The sequence below is a fragment of the Hemicordylus capensis genome, chromosome 1, assembly GCF_027244095.1.
Source record: "Hemicordylus capensis ecotype Gifberg chromosome 1, rHemCap1.1.pri, whole genome shotgun sequence".
In the NCBI taxonomy this organism is placed as follows: Eukaryota; Metazoa; Chordata; class Lepidosauria; order Squamata; family Cordylidae; genus Hemicordylus; species Hemicordylus capensis.
In genome coordinates, this window is record NC_069657.1 from 270,488,286 (window position 1) to 270,496,120 (window position 7,835).

Below are 7,835 nucleotides of genomic sequence, written 5' to 3' on the forward strand. Positions count from 1 at the left end.
GTCTATCATTCTAAAATATTCCAGTTGTTGATTATCATCTCCATGGCTGTTTTTACTCCAAGTCATCCCCACAATTTCAGCCATGGGAAACATCATCACATTAAAGATTGCACTAGGATGCTGTTTATATCCTCGCGCTAGTATCCAGATACTGGACGGGGTCTCACGATCCGTGAGACTCGGTTTGGGGAAGTGAGCGGGAAGAGCGGGCTAAGCTCACGAGCGGGGAGGGAGCCCTGGGCGGCCAGATCGGCCGCCCACATGATGGCCAGCCCCGAGATGGAGCTGGTGGAGGCTGGGGAGCTCAGGGGCCGCGTGGCCCCCGGAAGCCCCAGTATGCCCTGCGCGAGCACGCAGGGCATACTGGGGAGATCCCCGAGCCGGGAGACTGCTTTTAAGCCTCCCGGCTGGGGGTCTACTCACGAGCAGCCACAGCATGGCTACTCATGAGCAGATAGCCTGGGTTTGCGGAGCACTTGCTCCACAAACCCAGGCTAAGTGGTGGGCTACAGGACCGGGTTAGCCACTCCAGAACCACCAGGCTCGGCTGTGAGCCCGGTGGTTCTTACGAACACAAAACCGGGCTAGGATTTTCCTAGCCTGATTTTTGTGATCGTAAGAATAGCCCCACTATGTGGCACTCACCCCCTAGGACAATTGCATAATTGTTCCTATGATAGTGAACAGCCACTCCACACAAAAGCTCTCCTGAAGTTATCCCAGAGAGGCCTATCATGCTCTGTGTAAACCTGTCACCTAGCTGGATTAGAAATTGCATCTGGGTTGACTGTGTGTAACCTCTTCAGCTTTTCTCAGAAAACTTAATCCTTTAACACTCCATAACTCCTTGAGCAGATAATTTATCCTAGTTTGGCAGGAAGAGGTTCAAACTTGATATCATCAGAGGATATCGCTGATGTACACAGAGATAATTAGAAGCCATACAGGTACAGTTATGCCCTTTTTTGAAGAATGCATAAGGACCAAATGAATTCTGCTAATTGATTACACTTTAAATGTTAATTTGTTTGCACTGAATATGCCTGCTCTTCAAATGATGAGCTGTGCTACCATCAATAATAACTCTTGTCTTCTGCTTTATTAGCAATCTGAAATGCATCATGCATGCTTGTAAGCACTTGCTTATGGATGGCAAAATAACCGGGACCTATAATGTGTAAAGGAAAATGCTTACTAGGGATGTACAAAATGTTTTCACATTGTAATGTTTTGACTTGAAATGGGGTGTTTCAAGGCTTTGAGCTTGAAACAAAATGCCCTCTAAATAAAGAGCCTGTTTTGAGGTCAGAACAAAACAACCCTGTTTCGATGGAAACGTTTTGACATTTTGAGCACCATTTTGGAGGCCTGTTTTTCTCTTGCTGATTCATTTTGTGGCACTGACTTCCAATTGGCTTGCAGTCTTGGTCTTTGCTTCTTGGTTGGCTTGTTATCATAAAAACCCCAACTAGCCCTATCCACCCCCAACACAGTATTTCCAGTGACTGTTGCTGGTGTCTATCGTACGTTTCTTTTTAGATTGTGAGCCCTTTGGGGACAGGGATCCATCTTATTTATTTATTATTTCTCTGTGTAAACCGCTGTGAGCCATTTTTGAAGGGCGGTATAGAAATCGAATAAATAAATAAATATCATGTGGTGTCATGGGCAACTGTGTCCCCGTTGACTGGGGGGGGGATAAAAGGAGGGAATTTCAAAATGTATTCAAAGGGACTGGGAGGCAAAGAGAGTCCTTATGCCTCTCTTGAAAAGGATACATCAGGAGAGGAGGAAGGAATCAAGGAAGGTTTGATTGTGTGGTTTCTTAGTGATTGCTGTGATGAGCTCCATGTCTGACCTTGAGACTAACTTGTGCTTCATTCACTGCTCTGGTCTGCTCTGCAATCTGCATTGCAAAGCGTACTCAGTCAAAATATTGCTGGAGTTGCTCTTGTTCAGTGCTTGCTGCTAAGGGTGAAGCTGTGGCAGCTGTTGCAATGCTAGGAACATAAGAGGTAATAATTGTGTTTGTGAGAGCAACTTTTGCCAATGATGTTACTGCAGGGGAGGCCATTTGAGGGGATAGCCCGGATAACCCAAATAGCCCGGTTATTTTCTAGTGAAAAGAACGCCGGGCTCTCCCTTTAGATTCATTCATTCATTCATTCATTCAATTTCTATACCGCCCTTCCAAAAATGGCCCAGGGTGGTTTACACAGAGAAATAATAAACAAATAAATCAGAAACAAAATGGATCCCTGTGCCCAAAGGGCTCACAATCTAAACAGAAAAATAAGAGAGACACTAGCAACAGTCACTGGAAGTACTGTGCTAGGGTAGATAGGGCCAGTTACTCTCCCCCTGCTAAATAAAGAGAATCACCACGCTAAAAGGTGCCTCTTTGCCAAGTTAGCAGGGGAAAGCACATGCACATGCGCAGAGGCCATTTAAGGGATAGCCCGATGTGAGAGGCCAGCAGGTGATGGGGAGGGATGAAGGGTCAGGTCACCACCTTCCCACTGCTGCACGCTCTACAGTTACCACTCCCAGGAGTGGTTCAAAAGCACCTCCACACCTCTTGTTTTTAAAAGCAGTGGCCTGTGGGCTGCAGGGAATGGCGGGTTGGGTTACTGCCTCCCCCCTGCCCACACACACACCCTCCCCCCTCAGCTGCAGGCTCTGCACAGAAAAGGTAATTCCATGGCACCCCAGCACCAAAAAGCTGAAAAGAGGCTTTCTCCTCCCTCCCCTCTCCCCCCATACACGTCAAATCAATTTGGATTCTATCTGGACTGAATCAAGTCTGAATCAAATCAACCTGTTTAGGGCATGTTTTGATTCAAACACAAATAGAATTGAGATTTTTGATTTGTGCACATCCCTCTTAGTTCCTAGGACACCAAACTGGATTGTGTGGTAGGCCATGATGGGTGCTAACTACCACCCAACCCACAAATGAAATGGGCAAGTGAGTGATATTTAACAATTTTTTAACCTTCCTCCCAAACCCCCATAGGATGCTATTTAAAAAACAAAACAAAACCCATAGGTTTCTATCAAAAAGTGCATTTTTTGTGGCACATTGCTTTATTTTGCCATATAGAGGGGAAAAATAAAATGAAACAAGGAACCAAAGAAGAATGGCAAGGATTTCACCTCATTGTGCGATTTCCTTGCAAAGCTTAGAGACTGAGAAGTTCCAGAAATATCTTAATGGGCTCCACATCTTCCTGGAATAATATTTACTTTTGTGTTTAATGTAATTTCGGAAATATGTTAGAATTTGTCGTTTGCTCCAGATTGAACATGGCACTAGCTTTTCGACCCTTGAGACAGTCAGGGTGTTTCAATGCTTTCATGGTTCTAACATTCTGCCACATGCCATCATCCGCACCTAAGGTTATTGTGTACAGATTTCTTCATGCATTATATATGGGTTAAAAAGAGTTTCCCATAAATGGTGGGTTCATTGAAAGGACAGCTTGAACATTTGAACCTATTGGTAAGAAGAGAGGACATTTTTCACTTTTCTTCATTCAACTCTCAGTCACCCTTTCTAATTCAGCTTACTGCAAATGTAACATTAGTTCAACATTAAAATTCCATAAGCCTGTCTCTTAGCTTTCTCTGACAGGCCTCAAGTGCTTCATAGATAAGAGCTCCCAGGCTTCCTCTGCCACTCTTCCTTAATGTTGCCAGGAATTGGATACCGTCATGTTTCTGCCTGGCAAATGCCTGTTAAGAAACTACTTAGAATTCTTAACCAGGGAAATTTTTTGTATTTCCACCCAAAATACATGCAAGGAAACCAACACTAACCTGGAAGAAATCTATGGAAAGAGCAAATGTTTCCCTGTGCAGGAAAGCAAGGAAATGATGGAATGCTCAGTTGTTGGGATTCTCTCTTTTCCATTACATTTTCCTAAACCTAGAGATGCAACAAATAACACACATAATTCATTAATTCCTAAACATTTAATGGTAATTCCTGGTAACTCCTAAAGATTTCAAATTAGATACATCCATATGAGGATCCCATCATCCATCTGACATTGTATAGAGGTGTATAGCTCTATTGAATTCATTTGTGAAGTACAGCCTAGGCAGAGACCTTCTTATCTTGCTAATTACAAAGCTAGTTTTGTAATATACCAAACCTTCAGTAACCTCTCCTGTTTTTGATGGATCAGGTAACATTTTCCAGTGTTTAGCATAGATCAGTCTGGCAGCTACTAAAATGCATTACAGTGGTTCATAAAGATCCTCTAATACCACATTTTAAAATGAAATTTAACAACTACTGGATCTAACAGTAGTTTTATTCATCAGTCCTTGATAGTTTCAATTATCATTCTTCTATATTTCTGATCTCTTGCACAGTGTCACCACAGGCTGCTCTTTGCTTTTGCAAATGGTTCTCCTTAATACGCCGCATCAACCAGTAAGAATAAATGGCTTCCTACTGCTGCTGCTGCTGCTCGTCATCTCTTCTTCTCTCACATCATTTATGCCTCTCCAAAGCAAAGTAGGCAACCCAGATCTCTTTTCCTGTCTGTACTTGCCTCTCCTCTTCTCAGTCTCAAGGTGTTCCTGTGATCAGGGGCTGTCATCATTGGACAGCTGCCAAGGTCCCAGTGGCTTTAAAAAGACCTACTGGTGATCCTTGGGAGACCACATAGCATTCAATGGAGTGATCTTGGAGCCATCCCAGGTAGAAGAGGGCCCACTGAAGTTAGTATGCTGAGGACCCTCTTAAACCTAGACTAAGCCCTGACTCATGTTAGTTTGGCACTGAAAGAGATATTGTACAGTTTTAACTGTTCTATGTACCTAAGACTACATCCACACTGAGAAATAAGAGACAAGACAAAGAAAATAGTTTAAACTAGCTGGGCTGGGTGCAGAGCATCTACGCCTTTAGCCGGCCCACCCACCTGCTGCCACCTTTTTCTTCCTCCCCCACCCATCCACCCCCATGGCTTTCTGGTTGGCTGGCATGCTTCTTCTTCCCCTCCCTGCTTCTCTCCCCCCCCTTCCACTGCTTTTTGGCTGGCGGGCCAGCTGGCCCACTTCTTCTCCCGCACCTGCTTCTTCCCCACCCCAGCTGGCCTGATTCTTCTCCCCCCCTTGCCTGGCTGACCGCCCCCCTGCTTTCCATCTGGCCAGCCTGCTGCTTCTCCCCCCCCCCCCGCTTTCTGGCTGGCCGGCCACTGTGGTTTTTTGGGTTTTTTTGCTGGCCATTGCTGCAGCCACCATTTTCTTCCCTCCCGCCCGTACCTGTGGCTATCCAGCAGCTCTCTGAACCCTCGTGAGAGCTGCCATGCATGGGATTAGCCCCGGGTATGCCTTAGAGAATTAAATATATAGATGTGGACTACTCAAGTGAATAAACTCAGCCAAGTTTTTTTTTAACTGGGGGGGAGGGGTTCAGATATCATGTGGAACCTTAGGTGAAGCTGAACTCTGTACAACCTTCTACAGCCACTCCCATCCCCATGTGAGTGCCTACGTCCATTCCTGATTAGGATATGCCAAAATTAGTCTCAACATACAGATCCACCAACTTCAGCATAAGCTAACCTACTTGCTTCAGAAAACCCAAGCCCCAAAACTCACTTCAATCCTTGGGTCCAAGTGTGCTTTGGGGCTTGAGTTTTCTGAAGCAAGTAGGTTAGCATATGCCAAGATTGGTGGATGCTGTGACCAATCTTGGCATATTCTAACCTAGAAAGGAAGTAGTTCCTTAGGCAAGGATGGGAGTGGGGGAGCATGCACTCTTGAGGCTGATGGAGGTTGCACGGAGCTTTACTTCATCCAAGGTTCCATAGGGCGTCTGAATCTACTCAGTATCATATATTGTCCTTTTCTTTCTAATTAATCATTGTCTTCTCAGTAGAGTGACAACCGGTCGCAAGATCATGTGATTGGTCCAGCCTATGTGGTTTCTTTACTGAGAGACTAACCACAAAGGTGTAAGATCCTGACAGAGGAAATTATCACCTACAGCACTAGTAGCAAGCGTGATGGCACCACTGGACACAGTGGGACTGACCTGAAAATGAACATAGGATTATACTGCACATCTATTCCTCTTTTTTATTGTTACATATGCTGGCTGAACATTCCTTTGATCAGCAGATTGAGGGTTAATCGTCCAGGATGGTCAGCTGACATTTTGTCAGTGGGAACTAATGGTGGGGAGATAGTGTCCTGATAGCTGAGGATCTCTCTGTCTTGAATGAGATACCTGTAAGAGATGGGACATCCCTTCAGCTGAGTGGGGGGGTGGGGAGAGAAAAGAAACAGTAGTTTAGCAGCAGAGAAAGAGAAAGAGGGACAGAGAAAAAGTGAAGCACTCAGGATCTCTCTCTGGTCATCTGATGTTGGGTCGCAGATCTGCTGCCTAGTATGAGTGCTTCTTTGCCTTCACTTATGTTCTGCTTGTGTATCTGTAAATAAAGCAAAGATTAGAAAGACACCTTAAGGCTTTTCTTTTTATTCATGTATTAAGTCCCAGCATACATTCAAAGGAATTCCTCATTCAGGGAATAAGTCTCATTCAAAGGAATCTAAACCTGTAGTTGCCCCTGGAAGAACTCACTCCTCACAGAGCAGTATGCTACCACACTCAGAATAATGCCCCTCCCCTTGGCCATGTGCAGAGGGGAGGGCGATTTGTCCCAGCCCCTCTGCACTCGGCCCAAAAGAGTGCCCATTGGATGGGCAGGAGCAGTGGGCGGGGTTTACGGCTGTTAGGAGGCCGGCTCCCGCCCCCTGGCCTTCAGTTCGGCCAGGCATCAGACGGAGTAGGAGCTCCTTTACGGCGCTCCAACACGGCCCTTGTTTGGGCCCAGTGCATTCAGGGCATCGGCCCCTTCGGCGTGGCGGCAGCTTTTGGCGGGCAGACTGCGAGGCCTGGCTTGGCCTGCAGCACCTGCTGTAGCTGCCGTGGTGTTGGTTTTCATCCCGGGGGGGGGGAGGGGAGCGCTTGGGTGGTGGCCTAGCTGGGAGGTGGCTGTTGAGGGCCCGGAGGGGGGTGCTTCTGGGTGAACAGATAAGGCCCAGGAAGGCCGTTATAAAGGGCATTGGCGCCCATTTGACTTAGTATTTCCCACCTACCACCCATCAGGGCTTGTGAGGCCTGGCTTGGCCTGCAGAGTGGGCCACATTCTGGTTGGTTGCCCCCCTGTTGGGGCTTGGGTAGAAGTGTTCTGGGCCTGGGGATTAAGGCCTGGGTTGGGTGGTGGCTTAGCTGGGAGGTGTGGCAGCTGGGAGGGGTGATTGATTTGAGTACTGGTTGGTCGCCCCCTGTTGGGGTTTGGGTAGAAGTGCTCTGATTAAAAAAGAAGAAGACAGGAATCTATATATATAATTCTCCTGGGTGTGCCCAGGAGAAATGCGTCCCGGCAGCCCAGCTGATTGGCTGGGCTGCAGGGGGCGCCTGATTGGCTGGCGCACCCAGGAGAACAGCGGTGGCGGCCATGGCCGAGGAGCCAGGCGTGCCCGACCGCGGAGGTGAGGCAGAGGCTGGAGGCTGGCAGCCGCACTTGGGCCCCACAGGCGGTGGCTGGCGGCCGCACTCGGGCCCCGCTGGCGGTGGCTGGCGGCCGCACTCGGGTCCTGCTGGAGACAGGGCGGGCGGGTGGAGAGAGCCACACATTCTGAGCACTCGGCCCGGCGTGGGGGGTGGGGAAGGAGACTGGGGCAGAAGGTGGGGGTGGGGAAGGAAACTGGACAGATGGTGGGGCAGTGGAGGAGACTGGGGCAGAAGGTGGGGCGGCGGAGGAGACTGGGGCAGAAGGTGGGGGGTGGGGAAGGAGACTGGGGCAGAAGGT

General features: G+C 47.9%; 1 long non-coding RNA gene across 1 annotated transcript; it reads right to left on the reverse strand.

Moving 5' to 3' along the window:
• Window positions 1-3,050: 3,050 nt before the first annotated feature.
• Window positions 3,051-7,400, reverse strand: LOC128341158 (uncharacterized). The gene is made up of 4 exons (XR_008314239.1): window positions 7,120-7,400; window positions 6,053-6,449; window positions 3,820-3,928; window positions 3,051-3,496 (listed from the first exon to the last, which is right to left on the reverse strand). It is a non-coding gene; the product is annotated as an uncharacterized LOC128341158 (long non-coding RNA).
• Window positions 7,401-7,835: the final 435 nt, after the last annotated feature.